The sequence below is a fragment of the Pelobates fuscus genome, chromosome 6 (assembly GCF_036172605.1).
Source record: "Pelobates fuscus isolate aPelFus1 chromosome 6, aPelFus1.pri, whole genome shotgun sequence".
Lineage (NCBI taxonomy): Eukaryota > Metazoa > Chordata > Amphibia > Anura > Pelobatidae > Pelobates > Pelobates fuscus.
The window spans coordinates 179,333,893-179,361,683 of NC_086322.1; the positions used below are offsets into that span (position 1 = coordinate 179,333,893).

The 27,791-nt window shown below is 42.1% G+C and overlaps 1 protein-coding gene across 5 annotated transcripts in view; it reads left to right on the forward strand.

Moving 5' to 3' along the window:
• TRIM2 (tripartite motif containing 2) overlaps positions 1 to 27,791 on the forward strand; it is a 137,458-nt gene that overhangs the window by 40,583 nt on the left and 69,084 nt on the right. For 3 of the 5 annotated variants that reach the window (XM_063458515.1, XM_063458521.1, XM_063458522.1), the window contains exon 1: positions 23,254 to 23,430. The exons of the other annotated variants lie outside the window; for them this stretch is intronic. The gene's annotated coding sequence lies outside the window, so the exon portion shown is untranslated. Of the gene's footprint in view, positions 1 to 23,253; positions 23,431 to 27,791 lie in introns of those variants that run through there. 5 annotated transcript variants of the gene reach the window in all.

Genomic DNA, 27,791 nt, shown 5'->3' on the forward strand with positions numbered 1-27,791 from the left:
AATGGTTACAACCCACAGATTCCCTCCCCTTAGCCTGAGAGGTAACACAATTAGCCATACAGTTTAAAACATTCTTTTTACCCAACTTTCATAACTCTAAAACTATACATTCAATATTAATAAAAGTCACATATAATTAATCAGCACATTTCAAATACAAACATACCCAAAAATGATTTGAATCCGTTCAGCCGTTCGGGAGATAGATATGTCACTTTTGACCGACCGCAAGCAAATTTTTCATGCCCAAAACAGTTCCATGTATTTGGGCTGTGCGGTTGGTCTATTTTACACTGAGAAAGTTACTAAGTCCCATTCGAACGAGCGTTCGAATCTTCGAACCGGACTTAGTCTCCAGCCGCAGTGTCGAAGTAGAGTAGAAGGTACGGGTCAGTGGTGTTCGTGCAATTGGGTAGCCGAAAACAGTTCCATAGATTTGGCTGTACATACCGCTAACCGCGTTCGAATGAGTTAAAATGGCCGCCACCACGTGTTCGGTATTCGAATGGCGGCCACTTCGACGACTTCGGCACTTCGACTGCATCCGAAGTGCTAGTTTAAAGGTACAAATCCTTTCTCTGGGAATTAAAGGGCCAGAAACAGCAATATAAGAATCAAGTATGCCCAAATCAGTTCCTAGAAGGGCAAAACATCCCAGGGCCATAGTCTCAGGGCAGGAGGCTGGCAAACAGGCCCCTGCAAAAACCAGTGGCGAGGTTACTTTCGCCACAATAAGTATAAATCATTGCTAGTAGAACCAATATTCCTATTTCTCTCTACTTTCATATCACACTCAGATAAAGCAGGGATGTTTTGAGGCTTGTGGTCCCAGTGGGAAAACAAGGGCCTTATGTGCCTCGCCGTAAACACTTAGTCAAGGGTATGAAAAAGTTATAGTTTAGCTAATGTTTTCTTCAATCACATTTTACTCGATTTCTGTATTGTACTTAGTTCTAAGTGTATCACATGGGTAAATGATTAGATATTTATTGTGATAAAAGAAATATCAGATACTCTCCTTGTCACAACTTACGGTACCTCAGCTCCCTCCTGCTCTATTGGCATCTCTGAACTGTGGTTTCCCAAACACCTACATGCGCGCATACTAGGACCTTTAATCTAATTTGTGTCACAACTCCTGGCAAACACAAGATGCCAAGGAGACATGCACGCTCCTACCAGGCCGCAAGACAGCGCTGTGGGTGCGGCTATGAAAGGAGCACCCTCCAGTGACTTCCATGGCATCCCCAAGCACCCTGACAACTGCAACTCCAAAGGGGTGGTGCAGAAACTTGTCAGACGGGGCGTAACCTCTGATAGGCTCCCTATTTAAACACTGAACAGCTGATCTATCATTGCTCAGTTATTCTGTGATGTCTATCAGTGAACACTCAGCGATTCTCTGCTCATCTGGAATTTCATACCCTTGGCTTGTCTCACCGTTCCTGAACTTTGCTGCCTGGAGTTTGACCCTTTGGATTGCCTTGAACCTGCCTTTGCCTAACCCCTGTGTGGATTTGTTTGCTTTTTGGACTTTTTGGTTTTTATTGACCTAAGTACTGCATTCCGGGTTTCATACATCAAGCCTGACAGTTCTTTATATCTGCTATAAATTGCTTGACACAAACGGAGCACTGGAAACTGGTGAGCATACCTGGTTAATATATTACTTGCCTAATCTAGGTGTAACACCTCGTCATGGAAATCTCAGTGCTAACATCTGTATTCCTTTTGTGCTTTCACTTAGTATAAGGAAAGACTTAGCAAGAGATTATGTTTTATTTATTCATCTTATCGTGTTTCCTCTGTCTCATTTCTTTCATATATGTGTTGCATGTGTAGTACATTGTACACTGCCACACTGTTTTAGAGAACAAAAACAAACATGGAAAGGATTTCCATATAAACAGTGAAGATACAGAGTAATACATCAAAATCATCATATTGCATAATCCCCTGTATTAATACAAACGGTATCATGTTCAATTCTCATTCCTCTGCGTGCTTCTCTATTTTAATAGTTCAAATTCAAAATTCAAATTCTGTTTGCCTCCCATGCGGATGGTGAAAATGGTTCTAAGAAAGATACTTGTTCCTGCTCATACATGTAACGTGTAGGGACACTTAGATAAGACTGGCTAAGTCACTTATTCACAGTGTACTTGAGGTATTGGACCCCTAACTTCACATTTAAATAATGTGCTACATTATTATCATTTTCTCTATTTTTTGTGCTAGCTTATTTCCTTGCAAGTAACATAGAAACATAGAATGTGACGGCAGATAAGAACCATTCGGCCCATCTAGTCTGCCCAATTTTCTAAATACTTTCCTTAGTCCCTTATAGTTAGGATAGCCTTATGCCTATCCCATGCATGCTAAAACTCCTTTACTGTGTTAACCTCTACCACTTCAGCTGGAAGGCTATTCAATGCATCCACTACCCTCTCAGTAAAGTAATACTTCCTGATATTATTATTATTATTTTTTTTTTGTAGCGTGTAGCTAAATGTTATTTTTTGCAACCTCTAGCTTGCATTCACATGCTAGGTAATGTCAGATGCTGCCCAGGTCATTGGGAGACATGATAGCTGAGCGTGCTTTAGCCCTTACTATTCCCAGCAGTTGCGTTATAGAAGGACGTGGCGAATGACAATTGATCCTGGCTAGCAGCAGAGAATTTAAGATTTGAGACCTGCTATTGGTCTCCACTAATCCTATGTCCAAACCAAAATGAATCCTTGCTGTAACCTAGACTTATCCTCAAACCAGGCCCAGACTGGGACAAAAATTCACCCTGGGCATTTAAAGGCAGAGAAGCCCTAGGATGCTGCGTCATCACCAATGACATACATGCCTCTCTGAGTGGGCATATTTGTTTAATTCTCCACAGGGGAGTCTACATGTCATGTGGGGGAGACAGGGGATGTGTGTTTGTGGGTGAGAAGATAGGGGATGTGTCACGACTACTAATGTGATCCAAAACGCAAAACTATGCAACAGGCCTAAAGGAAGCAAGCCCAGCGGGTTGCCCGATCACCACTATGGGCCTGCCCCAAACTAAACCTGACAATTAATCCTTGTACCCCTAACCCTGTAGCCTACCCAAGCATAATACAACTCATTGCATTCTCTGTATAGACATATTCCAGTAGTGAGACATCCTACTCTAGCCTTACTTCCATAATTCATATTCTAGCCAGCCATATAGCCCAAATACTAGATGATCTATAGCCATATTCTGTCAATTCTATTCCCTTGGCTTAAACCTTATACCCTCAATACATCTTATGCTCTACTATAGCTGTAGATACTTCTAAAGGGGTGTTTCTTCCAAGAACAATCATGGGTGTGTAAGAACTATCGGACTGCATAAAGCAGAATATTGATAGCTTAGCCACTAATAAATAATAATGTTTAATATTTAAATCCACAGTTATAGACTAGCTGTCAATCATTCATTTCTATTTTATTTATAACATACCGACATGTTGCAGTGTTTACATGATAAAATTTACTATTTGTTCAGAAAGGTTTAAGAAGATATTTTCAACGTGTAAGGATATGCAGAAATAGTTTATTATTGGTGCTGAATTTGAAAACAGGCAGATGCAGTTCACTCTTATTTTCTTTAAGTTCATTTAAACAATTAAGTGCTTCTAATACTGAAGGGCGCTCTCTAGGGGAAAAGGAGATACACTACTTTACTGACTGGCTGCAGCTTTTGCCTTTTATAAATGGTCAGCTTTTCACATTCATGTGCATTTATCCACTGTATTTCAAGTGATGTCCGCTGTGTATGGGATTGCGCCTGTTTATCAGTGGATGTAAAAGAAAATCTGCACAGATTAGATGATGGCATACACACCTCCCTCACTGTGTAGATGTACAAAGGTACATTTTTCTGATTCTATCTGGGAACAAAGTGCAATTTACCTTCTGCATTGAGCCTGGTTGAGATGAAGAATGAACTATGGGAGGATAATACACGCCCGAATGAGATGTAGAGAGACAATGGAAATAAAATAAATAATTCTGCACGTGCCATGAGTGAGAGTGAATTATAGGAGAAACCCATACCCCATGCCATGTTATGTTGCAAGTATGTATATATTCCTCATACTATTATATATAAACATTTTAAGCTCTATTTATGTTTTGTTTTTGGATTTTATTGTTCAGTCTCTGATAAGGTAGTTGCATACACACACACACATAAATACATACACATGTACGCATATAAATATACACATACATTCATATATTCTTACATACACATCAACAAATAAAATCTGTACTTGTCTGTACCAACAAACCAGGGAGAAGAAAAGGACAAGGAAACATTTACTAAAGTGAGAATTCATGGTGAATGGCCACAGAATTGAAAACCTAGCTGACTTACCGAAATGTTCCCATTTGACTATCTTGCCTATCGGCATCCAGATTATGTCACTGAAGTGGTCTGGGTGCAGTGTCCCTGTCCCCTTAGCCCTGCGATGAGAAACTGCCTTTTGTAACTGTCTCTCAGACAGTCTCTAGAGGAGCTTCATGCATTTGAAAAGAGTTTAACCCAATGAACCGATGCTGGATGTCCTCATCAGGGGGGACAGGCCAAAGCTTGGATACTTGTTTAGCATGCTCCATTTCCTTTTGATATTAAATATTTAGCAAATTACGTCTTGATTCAGGCACAGCCAGGGCACAAATTACAAATGAGAAGCTGAAATAGAATTATGGTTTCTCTCTTATTCACTGTATACTTTTTCTAGACTGCCAGGTGCAAAGACAGAGCTTATATCAATGGTTGTTAGGGAGCTATGATGGAGATACCATGTTGCAGGATAAAGAGGTGTGGATTTCTACATATATTGTTTTCACACTTTCCAAATGCATTTTTTCTTAAGTGAAGGGGTACACAATATTACAATTCCTGGGAAGTTCAAGTGGCTGATGCCCTTTAAAAGGGATTTCAAAATTATTGCTCCTCAGGTTGACATGGGAATATTGGTGCCCAGAGGTGCTATACCTTAACAGACAGGTAGAATTCTTGTCTATATTATGATCCAACAATACTGGATGTGAAAATATCACTGCGAGATAGCCATGCTTTTCTATTAACTGTTGCCTTTGGCCTATTCCATCATTCTAAGTAGACTGTAGCCCATTCACAGGTTTGTAGATAGGACATTTTATTTACACCATTTGTGTTAAAGGAACTGTTCTCGAACGGATTAATTTCAAAGTTGCCTCCAGCAGTGGTTCCACTCCTACCCTGGTTGCATGTGGCTTCTGAATTTTCAATGTGCCATCGGGTAGGGGCGCCACTGATTGGCTGAGAGCGTCAGCTAAGAGGGCCTCCAGGGGCCTCCTGGGACCATAACATCTTAATTTACATGAAGTTGTTTTAGTGCCTGGAATGTCCCTTTAAGTACAAATATTGGTATATATATCCAAACATATGCAGACTTCTCACTGATCACTTTGTATAAATATATGCAAAGAGGATTTAGAATAGATGGAGCCCAGGGGAAAAGGGATCTCTCTGATTCACACAGCTTAAAATGCCAGTTTTACATATTATATTAAAATCTGGGACCCCTACTGTATGAACTGCTTGACAATATAAAAGGGTTTCTGCATATCAATGCCAGTTGGGCAGCTATACAGACCAAATCTCTAGAGAACCACAGAGTATGTATCAAAGAGCTTCATGGGAGAAGATACATCAGTCAATGCAGCAAACATCAAAATGCAAGTTAATTAGAGTTCTAAAATAAAATATATATAATTTATGCATAAGCACAATCCAACATTCAAGCGCTGCTGCACTTAGAACATCCCATGCAAAATCCTAAACACAGTGCAGTTCTGATCTTCCCATTAAAAAATAATCCCCTGCTTTTACTCTCACTAAGCATATGCATAAGATTACAAAGAGCAGTCATGTAGGACTGCTTACATTTAAATTCCATGAATGTAGATGAACTCTGTCATCTGCATATATTGTACATTTTTTAAAATTATCTTTATAGCTTAACATGTGAAGGGTGATTAAAGGGATTATTAGATTGGTTTGCCTTGGATGCTTTTATATGAGATCAACAATCTTGACAGTCTAGTTTTATGTATATCTTACCCTGTATGCTAACTAAGACATTTATCCAATTTATTTACTGAACAAGGTATTGGTGGAAGCGTAAACACATGAATCAGGAAAGCAGATCAAACCACTATAATAGATGTTCTATAAATAAATTAGGGCTCCCAGTCTGCAGACAGACTGCAAATCAGGTAAGTAAGGGATGTGGGAAAGACGTGGGAGGACAAGCTGCAAGGAGACACACTGAGAGATACAGGTGGGTTCAACTGGTGTAGAGAGAGACACAGATCATTGGGGTTAACAGGTGGAGAGAGACACAGATCATGGGGATTAACAGTTGAGAGAGATAGATCATGAGCGTTAACAGATCACTGGGATTAACAGGTGGAGAGGGAGAGACACAGATCATAAAGGTGTCAGGATTACTGTAGATCCAGCACGCAGAATTGTATCACACCTAGGACTAAGGATAACGTCTAACTGGACCTTAGAATGGCCAGACTTAACGTACCTGAGAATAGTCAAAATACTTGCCGAGGTCAGGGACACAGAACGAGGCACAGCGATAAGGAAAATCCAAAAGTCAAGGGTACCAAAAATCAGGGAAGTCAGAATGAAGCCAGAAAAACACAATCAGGAACACACTCTCGGATAACCATCAAAGGGAAACCACGACAGGGCACTGACAGAAAGGTAAGCTGGGTTTAAATATCCCTCCTTTGGCTGTAATTGGCTGCCTCCGACCTCTGACCCCAAAACGTGCGTGCGCGTCTATGACGTGACGTTGCACGCACATTGGCACCATCTTTGGTGTGGGCCAGGGGAGGGCTGGCAGCGTTAGGCCTGGGGGGCAAATCCAGTCAAGTGGCCCATCGCAACAAGAGGAGAGTAAAAACACGTTTCCCATGTGATTGAAAGGGGGGGCAGTCACCTAAACAGACACACTCACTGACAGGCACACACACTTGCTGATTTGACACACACTAACAAACTCACTGACAGGCACACTCACTGACAGAAACACAGTTACAGGCATACTAACTCACACAGACACAGACAAACTGGCACACACACAGAGACATACATACTTGCACACACACACACAGACATACTTGCACACACACACAGACCTACTGACACACACACACACACACACACACACAGACCTACTGACACACACACACACAGACCTACTGACACACACACACAGACCTACTGACACACACACACAGACCTACTGACACACACACACACACACACACACACACAGACACAGACATACTGACACACACACACTTTACACTTTTAAAGACAGTTTCCTACCTTTGCTGGTACCTTTCCTGAGGTCCAGTGTGCTGGCTAGGGTGCTTGGGAGTTGGGGTCTAGCTCTTCTTGCTGTGTATGGGTCACCCAGTGGTCCCCCTTAGTGTGTGGGCCCCAGTTCAACCACAGTACCAGTACCGCGGGCCCATGGGGGGCAACGAGGGGCATAACTGGGGACCACTGGGCCCCTGTGCAAGAATTAAAGTAGGGCCCCCTTGTCACTCTACCTGGTGCATATTTTCACTCCTCGTCACTCCCCACTAAGCAATACACATGGTTGACATGTGTATGGTTTCTTTGTGTGATTGTACTGTTGCTGGGTGAGTGTTACATGTATGTGTGTAGTTGGATGAGTGTGATTGTGTGGGTGTGAGAGCTGGCTGAGTGTGATTGTATTTGTGGCTGTTTGAGAGAGAGACAAAGAAACAGAGAGGGGGATAGAGTGCAGAGAAGACAGATAGGGAGGGAGAGACCGAGACAGAGAGCCAAAGGGAGACAGAGCTACACATGTAAAGAGATGGAGAGACAGAGAGTGACACAAGGAAAGGAGAGCCAGAGACAGCTTGAGAGAGACAAAGAGTGACACAAGGAAAGGAGAGACTGAGACAGCTAGAAAACCATAGAGAGACAGAGTGACACAAGGAAAGGAGAGACTGAGACAGCTATAAAACCATAGAGAGACAGAGAGTGACACAAGGAAAGGAGAGACGGAGACAGCTAGAAAACTATAGAGAGACAGAGAGTGACACAAGGAAAGGAGAGACGGAGACAGCTAGAAAACTATAGAGAGACAGAGAGTGACACAAGGAAAGGAGAGACTGAGACAGCTAGAAAACCATAGAGAGACAGAGAGTGACACAAGGAAAGGAGAGCCAGAGACAGCTAGAAAACCATAGAGAGACAGAGAGTGACACAAGGAAAGGAGAGCCAGAGACAGCTAGAAAACCATAGAGAGACAGAGAGTGACACAAGGAAAGGAGAGCCAGAGACAGCTAGAAAACTAGAGACAGAGTGACACAAGGAAAGGAGATCTAGAGACAGCTAGAAAGCTATAGAGAGACAGAGAGTGATACAAGGAAAGGAGAGCCTAAGACAGTTAAAAAACTTGAGAGACAGAAAGGAAGTGAGACACACAGAAAGAAGTAGAGCCAGGAGGAGACAGCCTCCTATGTGTGCAGGGAGAGGTGATGGAGAGTATGTCACTCACCTTGATCCTGTGTGCCACTGCTGCAAGCTGGGACAGGGAATCCTGGGGGCCTAAGGGCTGCTGGGCTTGCTCTGTGCTCCCCTGTGCTGTCTAAGGGCTGGCATCCTGGGAACTGAGGGAGGGCCCTGCAGGCAGGATATGGAGGCAGCTATGCCAGAACTCCGCCCAGGAAGAGGTGAGGGTTAGGCATTGACTTCCGGTGTGCCTCCGCGGCACACACAAACAATGAATACAGCGGGACCTCCATCTGCACCCCACTCTGCCCCTTACTGAGGTTACTGGCCGATCGCCAATCAGTGAGGTAAGATAATTGCTATTTAGTATATTGCCGAATTAGCAATATACTAAATAGCAGTTTTGCAAGGGGAGGCAGTCCTGCCAGCAGGGGTCTACAGGGCAGCCAGGCCCCCTGGTGTGATGGGCCTGGACGCAGCTCCGACCCGGTAGTTCAGCCACTGGGGGGAACTTTTTTTTTTTTTTTGGATGTGGGCAGCCCTGGATTTAGGGCGGCCTGGGGGGCAATTGCCACCCTGCCCCCCGGCCCAGCCCGCCCCTGGTGTGGGCGAAGGTAAGTTTACTACAAAAATCCAAACCGCAGCGGTCAGCGCTCCTAAGAGCGTCGCACCCGCTGGGGACGGACCCGAGGGAGGTAAGTAAGAATTGTTTCTGTCGGCGTGGTCGCTTACTTTATGTGCAACCACACCGGCAGAATCACTGGGAGCCATGACAAAGGGTTAACAGATGAGAGAGACAGATCATGAGGGTTTACAGGTAAGAGACACAGATCATGGGGGTTGGCAGATGGAGAGGGAGAGAGACAGATCATGAGGCTTACAGGTAAGAGAGACAGATCATGGGGGTAAGCAGATGGAGATTATGGGGTTTAACAGGTGGAGAGAGAGACACACAGATCATGGAGATTAACAGATGGAGAAAGACACAGATCATCGGGGTTAACAGGTGAGAGAGACAGATCATGGGGGTTAGCAGATGAGAGAGACAGATCATGGGGGTTAGCAGATGGAGAGCGGCACAGATCATGGGATTAACAGGTGAGAGAGAAATATCACAACGTTACCAGATAGGGAGAGACACAGATGGGTATTTGTACAGGTGGAGTTGAACAATGATATCCTTTAAAATACAGTACTAATTTAAAGGAAATTCCCCCACTATTTAGCAGATATACCACCACGCACAGTTTTTATTATTTTTTTCTGCACAGCTGCAGTCTTGCTGACTGTAGCCTTTGCAAGCCATCCCCTCCTTACCATGCACCGACATTCAGTCTGTGCTGGGGAATACTCCAGTCAGAAGCTTCTCACTAAGATTCCTCTGTGCTGGAGCTATGAATGCAGTAGTTTTCCAGTGCTTCTCAGTGATCTGTAATTAATTGAGAAGGAGGGAAGACATGCGTGTTCTGTCGCTCTAATTGAAGCAGAAGAAAAGAAGAGTTTACCGTCTACTTGTAAAAGGGCAGATTGCCATTCAAGTCTTAAAGGGACTCTCCAGTGCCAGGAAAACAATCCGTTTTCCTGGCACTGCAGGTCCCCTCTCCCTCCCACCACCCATCCCCGGTTGCTGAAGGGGTGAAAACCCCTTCAATGACTTACCTGAGACCCCAGCCGATGTCCCTCCTCCCCTTCATTACGTCAGCCAGCGGGGGAGACTGATCCCGCCCGCCGGCTGAGGAGACCTAATGCGCATGCGCATTGCACATTAGAGCTCTCCATAGGAAAGCATTGAAAATGTTTTTTAATGCTTTCCTATGGGAAATTGAACGACGCTGGAGGTCCTCACATTGCGTGAGGACGTCCAGCGACGCTCTAGCAAAACCTGTCACTAGAGGAGGACTTAACCCTGCAAGGTAATTATTGCAGTTTATGAAAACTGCAATAATTACAGTTAATTAGGGTTTATGACAAACTGCAATAATTACAGTTAACAGGGTTAAGCGTAGTGGGAGTTGGTACCCAGACCACTCCAATGGGTAGAAGTGGTCTGGGTGCCTGGAGTGTCCCTTTAAATAGCCATCATACTGGGACTATAGCAGAACTGGAGATGTTTTCCAAACCCAGTACGTTGGCCTGAACTTTGGTTTTCAGTTCATTACTGTTTAATACATTCTGTGAAATGTAGTGAATTGATATATAATTGCAAATTACAGACAAAAATAATTAACGTGATAGAATTCTCCAATCTAACCTTGGCTATTTTAACCTACATTTTGCAATACAGATTGTAATTAATTACAATTTGGTGTTTAGTGAATTAACCCACTGTGTATTTGTATATATTGTCTATGATGCAGACAGTGATGTGACAGCCTGCTGCTGGGTCCACTGAGCGAACACTAAGAAGAGTAGTCCAATCTCCCCAAACTGCAGAGCAATTACTCTATACTCAGAATCAACCTGTGACTAGTTGGTTTTTTTTTCTTTTGCATTTTCCCCTTGCCAAATATATTTTTAACTCGTGTCACTCCTTATCATTTTATATACTGTGATGTCTTATCCTATGATGTCACTCATGTATAATTGATTATGCAAATAAGCGTGGCCAGTATTTTTTTTTTTTTTTTTTTTTAAGAAAGGTGGCAGAATCTTTTCTGGAAAGGGGATGGGTCCGTCTGAATAACTGGCAGGTCAGCTTGGCGTGAACTCATGCCAGACTGCCTGTCCATTGAGAACTGTTTCAGTGCTCTGCAGGGTCCTAGTGCCCTGAGCAAAGCGCAAGTGCATATAATTATGTGCTTGCACTATGCTGGTTGGGCTAAATTCCTGGTGTCCCCAAAATCAGGACCCCAGGGAACTAAGCCAGGAAGGAGGAAAAAAGTTATCCTAGCACCACAGTGGGTAAGGACTCTTAATATACAAGGAGGGGAGGACATCCCAGTGTCCAGTCCCCCAAATTGTCATCAAGCCCTCCACTGGAGTACCCACCAAAAAAAAAATGTGATGCCATTTAAGGGCTTTCCACACACTATGCAAGTAAGTTTTCCCATTTCCCCCCTGCCCCTTATCGGTGTGGGCTGGGGGGGGGACATTAGCACAGAGGGACACTTTGTCCCCCCATGTGATTATTTTAATTAAAACCCCACTGTGGAACATAAGTGGCACACCATGCCCTCCACCCCGCCTGATTATTTGAATTAAATCCTAACCCAATCTCCCTGCCCCACAGTGAATTATTACAGTGAGCTGCCACTCGCCGAACAAACACTTTTTATACAAACAAAAAATCAAAACATCATACCAAAATTTCCTCCTATCAAGACTTGCATGGGATGATCCCTTATTTTCACATGAAAATCAATTGAGAAACAGGAAACCCTATGCTTAGCATGGGGTAAATAAACATTTTTCCTCCTTTGAAACAATGGAGTTAAGAGTTATGGTTCTGTTTGATGTCACCATCCAGCTTCCGTTTAAGTTAAAATAACTTGAGCTCTATCTAGCCAAAAATAAAAAACTGCACAGCAAAGGAAGGAAAGAGCTTTTTATTTCTAGATATCAAGGATAAAAGATTTGATTCTCTTTTGTTTTAGACTGTGAATGAAACTGATTTCAGGGCCCTATAGAACACTTAATTTGAATGTGACCTGGGCAAGTGTGGACCCATTGCCCTTAGCAAAATATAGTACACATGATTCAAATAAGAGCTAAAGGTTTACACCTTACCAACTAATACTCAATATAGCAAGCGATGGAAGAGTGTGCAAATATGTCATCCTTATGGAACTCTTTCATTGGAGCAGAGAACAGATTTTTGTATTCTTGCATTGTATCCCTGGCACAATACCCATAGCGCTCTGTAGTTGTTATGGTGCTTGCAATGTTTCTTTAACATATGCTCCTAAAGTGATTTCAGGTTTGCATAAAAGGCTGCATGCATCCCCAGATTCTTTTTGGGTTCCTTCACTGTTGATAAGATGTGAAACTAAGATTGGTGTGCAATCTGTATTTAAGCAAATAAATGTATAAAAGCAGAATGGAAGAAATGTAGCTAATTACGATAAGATGGTGAAGGAGGGTCAAATAAAGTATGGAAGAACAACACACGGAAGGTTAGGCAGAGGCAATTACTTGCTAAATTCTTCTGTAGGCAGAATAATTACTTGTTAAATTCATATGCCTTTCAAAGGCAAGAACCAGCATTCCAAATGGTGATATAACAAGACTCTTAATAGTCAGAATTCTAAATGGACTCCAAAAGGATACGGGAAGGATTGACAAATGGTTGAAGTGTGTAACGAGTGGTGGGAAAGGAATATAAGCCTGTAAGTAACTAACTGTAGACTGTAAAATGGTAATGTGGCCTGAAAAAAACTCAATAAGGGTTGCAGTAACCAAGACTCGAAGAACATGAGCATTTGCCATGTTTGCATCTCCTGTAAGGAGAGGAGAATATACTAACAATATGTTCGTAGTAGAGATGTCCCGAACAGTTCGCTGGCGAATAGTTCCTGGCGAACATAGCTTGTTCGGTCCGCCCCTATTCGTCATCATTGAGTAAACTTTGACCCTGTACCTCACAGTCAGCAGAGACATTCCAGCCAATCAGCAGCAGATACTCCCTCCCAGACCCTCCCACCTCCTGGACAGCATCCATTTTAGATTTATTCTGAAGCTGCATTCATTTTTTTTTTTTTTTAGACAGAAGTGTGTTATATTTGAGCATGCTAGGCTGAACGTGCGTATATCATGGCTAGTTGCACTGAGGGTATGAGTACCGTATATACTCGAGTATAAGCCGACCCAAATATAAGCCGAGGCCCCTAATTTTACCCCAAAAAAATGGGAAAACTTATTGACTCGAGTATAAGACTAGGGTGGGAAATGCAGCAGCTACTGGTAAATTTCTAAATAAAATTAGATCCTAAAAAAAATATATTAATTGAATATTTATTTACAGTGTGTGTATAATGAATGCAGTGTGTGTGTATGAGTGCAGCGTGTGTGTATGAGTAGTGTGTGTATGTGTATGAATGCAGTGTGTGTGTATGAGTGCAGTATGTGTATGTGTGCAGTGTGTATGAAAGCAGTGTGTGTATGAGTGCAGTGTGTGTGTATGAGTGCAGTGTGTGTATATGAATGCAGTGTGTGTGTATGAATGCAGTGTGTGTGTGTGTATGAGTGCAGTGTGTGTGTGTATGAATGCAGTGTGTGTATGAGTGCAGTGTGTGTGTATGAGTGCAGTGTGTGTGTATGAATGCAGTGTGTGTGTATGAATGCAGTGTGTGTGTATGAATGCAGTGTGTGTGTGTATGAGTGCAGCGTGTGTGTATGAGTGCAGCGTGTGTGTATGAGTGCAGCGTGTGTGTATGAGTGCAGCGTGTGTGTATGAGTGCAGTATGTGTGTATGAGTGCAGTATGTGTATGTGTGCAGTGTTTGTGTATGAATGCAGTGTGTGTGTGTATGAGTGCAGTGTGTGTATGAGTGCAGTGTGTGTATGAGTGCAGTGTGTGTGTGTGTGTGTGTGTGATGCAGAGCCTTGGTGGGGGGTGGGCAATTTTTTTATTATTTTTTTAATTATGTTAATATTTTTTTATTATTATTATTTCTTCTTCTTATTTTTTTATTTAATTTCATTATTTTATTATTTTTAAAATGGCAGGGAGGGGGGCTCTCTTTCCCTGGTGGTCCAGCATTGGTAGTTCAGTGGGGGACTGTGGGGGCTGCAGAGAGCGGAGGAGGAGGGAGCTGACAGGAGCTGCAGGAGAGGTAAGTAACGCTCTATGCAGCCCCCACAGCCCCTGTCTGTATTATGGCAATGCAAATTGCCATAATACAGACTATTCACGAAAGAAGAAAGGACCACAGGCACTCCAAATTGAAACCGTATGCAGATTTATTAGGAAAAAATGCAACGCCAAGCAACGTTTCGACCAACAAAGGTCTTTTTCAAGCTTGAAAAAGACCTTTGTTGGTCGAAAGGTTGCTTGGCGTTGCATTTTTTCCTAATAAATCTGCATACGGTTTCAATTTGGAGTGCCTGTGGTCCTTTCTTCTTTCGTGTATAATTCTGGGATTGCTGGTCCTGATCCGGAGCACCCTTGGCCGCTGGGATTGAGTGCGGTTCCCACCATCTACTTTGCGTAATAATACAGACTATTGACTCGAGTATAAGCCGAGTTGGGGTTTTTCAGCACAAAAAATGTGCTGAAAAACTCGGCTTATACTCGAGTATATACGGTATATAGCAGTACATTGTTGTGAAAGATGGCTGTCATGTTTAGGGTGTAGCTTGCAAGTTATCAACTGTGTATTTATATCAGCAGCTCCACCACTAATTATAAATCAAGTGTGAGTCGCCCCACGAGATGAGACTAGTGAATAACATAATACATGAACGGCTAAGGTAAAGGCATGTAAGGAACTACGACATTAAACTCTTTAGGAGGTGAAATAATGACATGTTTAAACGCTTGCTACTTTACGATTAGTTAATGTGCAGAGAGCAGTTCATGTGATCAAAGGCATGGTGTGGAGGATCGGCTATAGTGGGACATGCTTGGCAGGCTGCTGTTTACTGCTTGTGCTCATCCGATCCCTTCTGGGCGCCAGGTGCAGACCCTGGGAGTCCCTGATACCTGGAACAACAAAGGCAAGTCTCTGGCTGAGTGCCGGGTTCGCGGCTTGAGGTGGTGGAAGCTTGCTTTGTCGGGTGGTCGGATCTGTCCCGGTGGTGCTTCACGTCCGGTGCGGGATTGTGGTGGCTTAAGGTGGAGGTGAGTGCTTGACGTGGGGCAGGCTCTGCATTTCTGTTTGTGCCTCCGGTCCCGTCTTCGACGCCTTTTGCGTTGGTGGATTTTAATGGGGACTGCTTCGCTTAGCTGTGGTGGAGCTTGTTGGGGCTTCCTGCTTTTTATTTGCTTCCAAAATTGATTAAAGACTCTGTCCTGCTTAGACTCAATATCTTGCCATGCTTTGCTGGTACCAGGAGGACACGCGGCTGCCGCCATATTGGGAGATTCGCAGATGAGTATGTCAGCCTGGGCGGCTGTGCTCTGTGCGTCCATTAGCTCCAGACAGCCTCTCAGGGCTGGACCGGGATAACCCCCACCGGTCCGAGGGGGGGGGGGGTAACGGAGCTCCTGCCGGGAAGTAGCTGCTCCTGGGCATCCCAGGATCGGGAGATCGGCCGCCTCTCCCGCCCGGTGAGCACCAGGCCACACTTGCCACGCGGAGGTAAGTCGAGTTGCTGACCGCTATTAAGCATGTCGGGTCGGTCAGGTAGGAGCAACATTGCTGGGTCATCCCTTCTGGGGTGAAATTCGCTTGTTGATAGCTGCTTAAAGTGAGATATTGAGGGAGCTCACACGAAGTGCGTCTTTCCTCCATGACAGCTAGGCCCCGCCCCCCAGAAGCTGCTGTGAAATAATAGCAGTCAGTTTCCTTCACACGTGTGCGTTTCAGGGCCTGCCAGGGCACAGTGTCACACCAGTGCAACTCATATCTGGTGTAACAGTAGTATACATTTAAAAAAAAAAAAATACAGGGGGCTTGTTGTCACCTTTCGGGGACCCTTGGTGTTGTACGTGGCTGGGTGGATGAAGAGACCTTCAATGACATCAGTGAGGACAAGGAACGTGACATGGCTAGCTTGGTATCCAACCTTGTGCAAATGGAGAGTTTGCGGTTGTGCAAATGGACTGTTTGCGGTTGTTTGCGGTGTGTTAAACGGGGAGTTTGGTCTGTCACTGTGAAGCGGGCGTAACCCTTACACTACCTGATCGATACAACATCATACCTGATGTTTTAAAGCACGTTATTCCAAACAATTTAGGAATGTTAGGTGATTTATGCCCTTTATGGATTAAAACCAGACTCTGCATCAACTATGTAATTTTCCATGGGAGTTTTGCCATGGATCCCCCTCCGGCATGCCACAGTCCAGGTATTAGTCCCCTTAAAACAACTTTTCCATCACTATTGTGGCCAGAAATAGTCCATGTGGGTTTTAAAATTCGCCTGCCTATTGAAGTCTATGGCGGTTTGCCCGGTTCGCTCGTTCACGAACATTTGCAGAAGTTCGCAAACGGAAAATTTTATGTTCGCGACATCTCTAGTTCGTAGTAATCATATACATGTGTATTTTTTTTTTTTTTAATTCTTTATTTTTTTGTGCACGTAATAACAACAGGCGTACAGAGCCACATCAGCGTCTGTAAGCATTTTTCATAGCATTTTACAGTGTAGCAGGTTAATACAGCACGGTTTTAAGTTTAAGAACAAGAACCAGAAAATTAGCATACTGTTGATCATTGATAGGTTGGAATAAACATATTGAACTAGACAGATTTATGATTTACCTCGTCATTTACGAGTAATATAATAACATGCTTGAAATTACACTCCACACCTTATAGCAAGGGCACCTTCACCCTAGGCATGTCCATAAAACAACAATAATATTATTTTCAAAAACATATTGTATAGCCATGCAGTTATAGATACATGTGTATTTTAATACAATGTTCACACTCAGTAATGTGGAAGCATTTAGGTGGATGACATGACAATTTTTTTATTTTTTATTTTTTTTTAAGAACCATGAACAGATTGTATCTAAATAAGTCAATGGAAAATAGTTGAATCTGTCTAATTTGTGTGTACATCTTTAACCCAGAGTTATGCATATGGTAACCTGAATCAGCTATTGTTGAAAGTCACCCGATCCATGAGTGTTTCTACAATGAAATTGGATTTTATTTTAAGCGGTGCTTTACAGAAGTAATACAGGGAAGCAATTGTTGGAAAACATTTAAATTTGGGTTTTCTTATGGGTGGAGGCTTCTAGCTAATCCATTTGGAAAGTAACGTATATTTTGGATTTAATTCCATGAAGTCTACAAAGAGTGTTGCACACGGGTAAGGCAAGAGTGAATATATGTAATGCACCGGTGTAATTGGTCTCCATGACAACCAGACATGCTAGGTTACCATCCCTTCTCCTCTGGGGTATTACTTTGTGGTTTTTCTTTTTGTGTCATTACAGCAGATTAAGGGCAGAAATACCACTGGTATTCATTGATATGTTTGTTCTTTACTCTGTATACATGATTAAGGTTTGAGGCTGAAACATTGTATGTGATTTTTTTTTTTCTCCTCGTCCCAGTAAACTTCAATTTATTGCACCACACCCGGTTGACTTTGGATTATTAATTTTGGATTTTATCAGTGTAATATGCCTCCCCTTGCAACGTCATCCAGCTCTCTAGGAAAGCATTGAATTAAATGCTTTCCTTACGAGCTTCATTTAGTCATATAACTGATTTCAATGGAGATGAAATAGAGAGCAATAGGGATGCATCCATCCAATCAAATACATTAATGCATTAATGATGCATTTTACACTACAAGTATGTTTAACCCCTTAAGGACACATGACGTGTCTGACACGTCATGATTCCCTTTTATTCCAGAAGTTTGGTCCTTAAGGGGTTAAAGGGAAACTATAGAGCCAGGAACTTGTTTTCCTGGCACTATAGCTTCCATCTTTGTCAAGGCCCCCTCCCGTGGTGCAGAAGGGGTTAATAACCCCTGCTGTCACTTACCTGGGTCCAGCACCAATGTCCCTCGGTGCTGGCTCAGCTCAGCCCACTCTGCCGACATCTGCCGGCGGGGAAGACCAATGGCCACACTCGCATTCGGATCTCTCCATAGGGAAGCATTATTCAATGCTTTCCTAGGGGGATTCTGGCAACGCTGGAAGTCATCATGCATAGCGTGAGGTCATCCAGCATCGTTTAGATGACCAAAAGTCGTCTAAGCACCCGGTAGTCCCTCTAGTGGCTGTCTGGTAGACAAACACTAGAGGAGGAGTTAACCCTAGCAGGTAATTATTGCAGTTTATAAAAACTGCAAATAATCACATGCTCAGGATTGAGGGTGGTAGGAGTTTGCACCCAGACCACATTAATGGGCTGAAGTGGTCTGGGTACCTACAGTGTCCCTTTAACACCTTAAGATAAACATTGCCGTTTCTACAAAACTGCAATGTTTTACAACTACAGGTCTACTGCACCCAGACCACTTCACTTGAGTTTTAGTGACTTTAAGATGTCCTATACTGTGAGATCGCGAGGGAATTGTGCTTGGTTAGATTATATAAGAAGCTGATGGATTAATTGATCCTAATGTGCCCAGAATATCTATGGAATTGTCTTCATCAGGTTTATTGGGTGGATTTTGTGACCAACTCAATTTGAGTAGTACAAGAGAGGACAGTGTAAAACAAATAATAAGAAAAGTAGTTAGAGGGGTTATGGTGGGATGATATCTTATTATTCACCTGGAGGAGTGGGACTAAGGACATCAGATAATGAATGTTACATAATAAAATGTTATCCTAGAGAGATTATCAAGATTATCCACTAAACCATAAAATAGCTGAAGTGGGGGAAAAAAAGGTATGCTTCATTACACCTGCAGACTCAATGAATGGCTTCAAATTATGGCCAAAATAAATTGCTAACTTGGAGATGTAACTTCCGCATTAAAGGAACACTATAGCCACCTAAATTACTTTAGCTAAATAAAGCCGTTTTAGTGTATAGATCATTCCCCTGCAATTTCACTGCTCAATTCACTGTCATTTAGGAGTTAAATCACTTTGTTTCTGTTTATGCAGCCCTAGCCACACCTCCCCTGGCTATGATTGACAGAACCTGCATGAAAAAAAAAACTGGAACAGAAAAAGTGTAGACCTAGGACAGAACGTCCAGAGAACACTTATGAGATATGAGACTGAATCGCCTGTCACTTTAAAATAAAAAAAATAAAAAACGTTTAATTGGTATACAAGACCATGAACAATATAAAAAGAACAAAGATAATAAAAATGAATAAACTCACTCAAAAAGGGAAGAGGATAGAGAAGTAGCTCAGTCTCATATCTCATAAGTGTTCTCTGGACGTTCTGTCCTAGGTTTACACTTTTTCTGTTCCTTTTTGTCAAATAATATAAGGGCTGTCCCCTTTTGAGATATGAACTGGACACACTGAATTTATCCCTGTTATAGGGATTTTTTCTCTTTTTCTTTCCCCCCCCCAAAAAAACTGGTTTCACTTTTAGCCCCTTAATCCCTTAAGGACCAAACTTCTGGAATAAAAGGGAATCATGACATGCCACACATGTCATGTGTCCTTAAGGGGTTAAACAGATGTAATTTACCTTAAATAATTGTATCTCAATCTCTAAATTGAACTTTAATCACATACAGGAGGCTCTTGCAGGGTCTAGCAAGCTATTAACATAGCAGGGGATAAGAAAATCTTAATTAAACAGAACTTGCTATAAAGAAAGCCTAAATAGGGCTCTCTTTACAGGAAGTGTTTATAGAAGGCTGTGCAAGTCACATGCAGGGAGGTTGACTAGGGTTCATAAACAAAGGGATTTAACTCCTAAATGGCAGAGGATTGAGTAGTGAGGCTGCAGGGGCATGTTCTATACACCAAAACTGCTTCAGTAAGCTAAAATTGTTCAGGTGACTATAGTGTCCCTTTAACAATAAGCTAAGCAGCAGTTTTCCACGGGTGCCTCTTGAGCTCCTTAAACAGTGTTACCATGAACTGAGCCCATAGTCTAATGGCACCAAAACCACTACACCAGAATATAATAGTTATGATGCCTAGACTACTCATATTAGTCAGTCTCTGGGTCAAGTGCTAAAGCAATAAAATATTTAAAGAATGTATGACATGGGACATGGAGATTAAATAAATTAATCTGACTTGTTATAATCTATGAGTAAAATGCCATTTCAATTAAATACCAGTTTGTTTTTCTGCAGCAGAGGCTGTGTTTTGTTGGCCATAAATGAGGTCTATAGATTATGCAATAGGTGAGTGCAGTAGGCATTTGTGCTGACTGATAATGACATTGGGATCTGAATGTGCGTAGCTGATAAACACTGTGCTACAAAAACACTTTCTTGACAGATTGCATGCCTCCAGTTTGAAGCAACACTAAGCACATTTTGCAAATTACATATTGTCAACATTTGCCAGTATTGCACATTCCCCAGCAAAATCCCGAGCCCTTAGTTAATGTATCAGCACTTTTCAAATGGGTGCTAAAATTATATTTTAACATCTTATTTCCGATTTATTGGTTACAGTCACACATTTAAAGGGCTATATTCACTCATTGGGGAATTGGGAATAATTGACAAGGGATTTTAGGCAAAAAAATACCAATTTAAACTTAAAAAGCACAACCATTTTGCCAGTTCTCTTCAATTCTCTGTTTTATAAATAAACTCCACAATAAGTCAAATTTCTATTCATAAGGTTTACTTTATTCTCAAAATCATAAATTACAAATTTAATCTGCAATTTATAATTCCAATTAAACGATGTGCTATAAATGCATACTGCAAGGATAAAATTCCTAAATTACAAAAATCAAACCAAATACTTGAGCAGGAAATTCCTCCAAATCTACAACTTTATATTCCATCATTGAATATTGTGTCCTGAATATTGGATATTCATTTTTCAATTCGCTGCATTTCATAGTTTAATAAATAACTCAAGTTCAGGCACAAAGCTACACTGTCAAAATATTGTTCAGGCTAATTTTAATAGATGATTAAGTAACATTTATGCAATTATCTATATCAGCCTGCTGCAACAAATTCATAACAAATGTATTTATAAATCATGTACAAGAAGTTATGTTTAAGCTGTTATTGTATCTCTCTATTATGGTATTTTATATAGTGAACATTGTATAAGTTGTTATTGCAGATTTGTATTTAAGCATTATTTTTAAACTGGTGGGTATTCAAAGACATTGCAAATTACAGGCAAAAATAGATCAAGCAATTGTGATATATTTGCATTTTTGCAAAGATCCACCATAGTTTTGTGCATTTGCATGATGGTGCTTAGGAAGTAGCAAAGATATATTTACCTGCAGCTGTCTCTCTTTACTGCAATCATGGATCTTTGCAACTGTCTTTTTAGAACCTGGCAGCTAAACTAAAATGTTAGATTTTAATTTTAAAAATGTTAATCTAAATTAGCCAAACTGAGAAAAGACTTACTCATAATGGAACACTATAGTCACCAAAAAAAACTTTAGCCTGCTGAATCAGTTTTGGTGTAGAAAACAATGCTTCTGCCATTTAGGAATTGAATCACTTTCTTTATGCAGCCCTAGTCCTACCTCCCTGCATGTGACCTACACAGCCTTCCTAGACACTTCCTGTAAAGAGTCATCTAATGTTTATATTTACTTTATTGCAAATTCTGTTTCATTTAGAATTTCTTATCTCTTGAGCTGTTAATATTTTGCTAGACCCTACCGGAGCCTCCTATTTGTAAATAAAGTTCAATTTACAGAGCAGGAAATAAAAACCTCTTAAGTAATTAACATCTGATAGAAAATGAAAACCATTGTTCCAGTCACAGGGAGGTGTGGCTAGGCCTGCACAAACAGAAACAAAGGTGATTTAACTCCCAAATGGCAGAGAATTGAGCAGTGAAACTCCAAAGGCATGATCTATACACAGTGTAGTTGTTGGTGACTTTAGTGTTCTTTAAGTAATAGCTCCCATTAAAAAATACTGAGAAATTGTGAGATGTCCTTACTTAAAATACTAACCGGAAAGAAACCCTATTTAAAACTTACCCTTTAAGAAATCTATTACAGGAGGGGTTTTTTTTGTTTTCTTTCTAAATACCAGCCACTACACACCTTAGTGTACTACACCCAATGTGTTAAAACACATATGCACTGCTTATCGTAGTATAAATACATACATGCTATGTTTTTATTTTAATAATTCCATTAGTTAAAGCAGCACTGTTACCACCTAGGGATTTTGCAGGTTTGCAAAGACCCCTGACGGTGACATCGGCGCTAGAGATCCGGTGGCCGGGGAGGGGCGGGGGGGTAGAGAGGTGGGCAAAGAGGAGTTCTGTTTACCTAAACCTGTCCCTCCTGAAAGCTGAAGTAGTGTCCTGTATGGAGGGTGTGTGTGTGAGACAGTGCCACTTTAAGAAAAATGTTAATCTGTATCCTTGACAGTTCATACTTTGGCCATTCACTTAACAATTAACGTATTTACTAAAGGGGAATTCGAAGTTAATTTCAAATGTATGGGTATAATACCTGAACTGGAAACATTCTCTCCATCAGCTGTTTTCAGTTCAGCTACTCTAGCTTTAAACATGAAATTCACTTTAGAGAATAACCTTCAGAATTGAAAACTCAATTGCAAAATTTAGACAAGTTAATTTGGAAATAAATCTCTACATCAGCTACCGTCTTATTGACTATTTTTTTTAGCCTAAATCTTGCAAATCACAGTCCACAACAAATTGCTTCATAGTGAATAACTGTATAGAAAATGTTGACGTTCTGCAAGGATATCATTAATAGGAGCTGTTATCACTTTAAATTTAAACTTGATCTCAACATCTTACCCTGAGCTAATTTGTGAATGGAGGAAACTCCCTCCCGTTAAACTGCTTTCCTGGTGACCTCTCTCTTCTAATACCTGACTTAATGTTAGTCTAAGCCCCCTGGCTGCTCCTCACTTTCTAGGAATGCTGAACCCCATGTCATGATAATTGCACCCTGTCACACAGCAGTGGAGTCAGCAGCAGTTGATCACTGGTGACAACTCCCCTAGGTCCCGAGCCCCGCCCTCTCTGGCTGGAGCTGACAGGCTGTTTGTGTTTGTGCTGAGAGGATTTTTTCATTGTGCAGCTGAATTGAGGCATTCTGCAAGGATCACATTAGATTCCATTGGAAAAGCGCCTATGTGGACGCTATGGAGTGTCAGTGAGTATAGAGTTCTATTTATGTGTTGTAATGTTCTAGCCATTCATTGTTCTGCCTATTACTGTATCACAGTGAAATGTAATGAACAGCTGGAAGCTGGGATTGCACTTTGTACTACACATAATATAGATATATACACTTTCACTGCTGGATGATTTTTATTATATTTAAATTGGACATGGGGAAAAAGCAGTGGTGTTTTTTTTTTTGGGCAGAATACATATCAGAACTTCGTAATAACTTTGGGGAAAACCAGACAGGAAACAGTACGTTTTTCCTAAACATTCATTGCTTACAGTGTTTTTAATTAAAAGTGTTATCACTGCTCTTTATCTCTCTGTAGTTTTTGGATATTGTGTGATGCAGACGTCTTCCTGCAGGGGAGGATTTTACTCTTCAATAATTACACGCAGGCTGATGCTGGCTGTTCAGTCTCACAGGGTTATTTAATAAACTCTGAATAGCCAGGAATACAACGTGGATTTAACATTTCTGACTAAAACAGCTTGACTATGATTTTAGCTGACTCTCTGAGAATGTTTCCATTTCCTGTTAAAGGGCATAAATTATATGCACAACTGCTCACACTTTAGTCATATGATCTAGTAACTGTGTAACTGTAAACTAAGTCACCCAGACCACTTTATCTCAGTGGTCCTATCACTTTAACCCTTCAAATGAAAACATTGTAGAAATGGCAATGTTTACCTTGTAGGGTTAAACACACGTCTAGTGACTGTCACACTAAAGGCGCTTCCAGCAGCAACAGCCTAGTAAAACTGTAATTTTAATCCTGTGCTTTCATATAAGAAGTATTTGAAAGTGTGCGAGACCCTTGCCATGTATCTTGCCTACGATGCTCTCTATGAAGAAGCATTGGATTGGACCAAACACTGGAGGCAATGCCTCCAGGATGGCGTAGCAGAAGGAGGAGCTGGTGGTAGCGCCAGCTGTTTTTTTTACATTTATTTCAGGTTTTACTGCAAAGGGGGTGCTAAAACAGATTTGTGTTCCTAATGCTATAGTGTTCCTCTAATTTGTGTACTAGTATTTTTATTTTGTCAGTGGTGTAAATGTACTTTCTCTTTTTATAAAACGTTATCATGGCTTTGATCATTATTTCAAATTATCCAAAGCAATGTATGCCTCTGTCTATATATTTTTTTAACTTTATACCCAGTTGAGGGTAATTGGGAAAATACAGAATATACTGTAGGATTGTTGTAGGAGTTGAATTACTAGTGACAAGAAAGATTATATTACTGGTATTTTCAGGGATGTATTTACCACAAGGCATTCTGGGGCTGTCCACCTTACTGTGAGTGAGTGAGTGTAACTGTCAGTGTGTGTATGTCATTTTATGTGTATCTGAGAGTGTGTGTTGGTTAAATAGTGTGTGCCAATGACTGTATATCTGTCAGTGAGTGTATATCAGTGCATGTATCAATGAGGGCATGTGTCTGTCAGTCAAAAGAAATGGCCTTGAAAGAAATTGAGGGGCAAATTTAGATTTTGGGGGTGCCCGAATTTAGTCGTGCCTAGGGCAGCACAAATCTAAAATATACTACTGGTATTTATTTATAAAAAATTGATAATCCGAAATACTGGTTATGGGTTTTTTTTTTTTTTTTTTTGTAATTCTTTATTTTTGTGTGCTAACAGAAACACAGCAACTCACTATGCCACAATAGCATTTGCAAGTCGTAAAGTGTTACAGCAATTCACAGGTATGGCATTTAAATACTAGCACTTTTTTTTAAAATTGAGAGGTAAACAGGCAATACATAAACGTCGAATGTTTATACACAGAAGTTAAAGAAAAGCATATATACAAATCGTAATGGGTAAGAAAATTAGTAAAATAATAGTAGTAAGGGCAGCTATCATAATGCTCAAGTACAGTGTAGGTGGATGATAGGAGTTATGCCCTGTGGAACCTCTGAACCTGGGTAGACAGTCGTGCTGTTAACGCTAGTGTTGCTGTGCCCTGTCTGGGAGAGTGAGGAAGAGGGTAGATGGCATGTCAAGCATGTTAGTAAAACAGGCGTAAGTGTTGCCGGATGGTCTTTGGTAGTGGAACAACTGCATGAGAAGCTTTGTGTGTTTATATGTCATAAGCAGGCTGACGTTTAACTGGGCTATGACGTCCGGGGATCGGTCAGCTAGGCTAGTAATGTATTGAGAGATATTTACAGTATGCTTGTGAGAAGCGTTGGCCTAGGACGGGATAAGCAATAACCAGATTATGGCGTGTAAGGATTGGGCCTGCAGTGTTAAGTGCATGAGGTACCTCCGGCCTCCCAAGCAAGGGGGTAGTGTGAGATGTGTGGTGGCAGGCTGTCCTACAGCTAGGACAAATATAAGGGAACATAACCATCGCTAGGTATGCAGCGTATAAAAACTACATATGCACTTAATAAGTCCCGCTCTCACCCGGATGGGCGCTGGTACAATAATAATAATAAAAATAAAAGGAGCTGCAAGCCGTCCCCTGACGCCATCCGCTCGCTTGGGTAGATAGGTCAGTCCGTGGCTCAGCGTGGTGGGTGTCGTGTTTGGGAGCACCGGGTGCTGTTAGCCAACTGTCCTGAGGTGCTATATATATGATAGGGCAGTAATTGCCCTGGTAGTGGTCGTCCATAGGAAGTCACATAAACATTCGGGACCGGGAACATAAGAGTCTCGGAAATGCAGGTAGTTGTTCAGGCTAAAGTTCCTGTGGGTATGGGCAGGAGCCCTGGGTTATGGGACCTTCAGTCTTCATTGAAGTTCAGGTTGTGGCCGCATCTGCCGGTAAGTCCGATGGCCGCCTGGGCCACGTTAGCTGTTGCCCAGCGTGGAGGTTGTTGGAGACTCGTCGGAGGCTTAGACAAGTTAGGCATGTCCAGGGGTAAGCCTAGATGCCTCAGGGCCATCGTTGCTTCCTGCAGGGACCTAATGGTGTGCGTGGATTCACCTTTGTTAACCTGCAGGGTGTGCGCAGGGCCCCAGCGGTGCTTCACGTGGTGTGTGCGCAAGTGGGCAGTAAATGGCCGCAAGGCTCTCCTCCAAGCCAGGGTGGCCCCAGAGAGATCCGCATAGAACTCAAGGTTCATGTCCTCAAAAAGGTAAGTTGGGTGTTCTCTGGCAGCTGTCTGGACTGCGGTTCTGTCCCTCTGGGTTTGGAATTGAAGGATCACATCTTTAGTAGCTGTGGTCGGGGCTGTTGCAGGCTTTGGGATGCGGAATAAGCCTTCCAGCGTCACTGCCTTAGCAGACTTTGGGGTTAGCAGTGCTGTGAGGAGCCTGCGTGCAAAGTGGGGCAGTTCAGCATCAGGTATATCATCCTTAACGCCTCTGATCTTCAAGTGTTTCAGGCGGCGGTTGTTTTCCATCGTGGCGAGTTTCAGCTCGGTCTTTTCGTTTTGCTGTTTAAGCTCTGTAATAGCTTGCTGCAGTTCCTTAATTTGGCCGCCGTGGGTTTCTATGGTTGTGTCCACCACCCTTAGCCTGCCGTCTAGGCCCTGCAAGGCCTCCCTGAGTGATGCCACATCGGCCGAGATTTTTTGGTGGTGTTCCGCCATCAGATCTCTGATTGCCTCCATGCTTACCGGCGTGGGTTTTACCGCGGTTGGCTGGGGCTGTCTTCGATCCGGTGGCTGTTGTGGCCGGGCCGGAGGGGTCATCTCCTCTGCTTCATCGGAAGTTTCCTCGTAAAAATCCGAGCATCCTCCATGCATGGACGCCATTTTGGAGCTAGTTGCGCCCTGGGCCTTCCGCCAGAGTTCGTCGATCTGTAAGTCCAGTCTGGGTTTGTCTGGTTTAAGTTTTTTTGTTTTCCGCCCCATTTTGGTGCCGGTATGCTTTGGGGTCCCTACGGGGGTAGATTAACCCGTTAATAAGGGTTGAAAACGCAGTTTTTGGTTGTAGTGGCCTGGAGCTCTTCAGCCATGCGACCATTTGCTTCAGTAGTCAAGCGCCGCCCCCCCCTATGGTTTTGTTTTTTAAGGGTACAGACCAATCACTTTTATTTTTTTTTTAACCATTCTTTAATTACCGGTAATTAATTTATTTTTTTTATAGGAAAAATAAAAAATGCTGGTACTCTCCTGACACCCAATGCTGCCAAAGAGATTTTATAGAAGTTTCATGCTTACATTTTCTGTACTATTTAACATATGGACTACAGTGAAGGGATAGTTTGTCACTGTTCTCATAGTCCATCAGTTGTGAAACTCCCGCATTATCCAAGAAACTGCATAGGGACTAGGGTTACGTGGTGTGTGCGTCCCTAGATTTTAGGGGCAGTCACATGACAGCAGGGTTTGAATCACAGACCATATACTGTATGGCGCAGGGTGAAACCGCAAATACTTTGGACA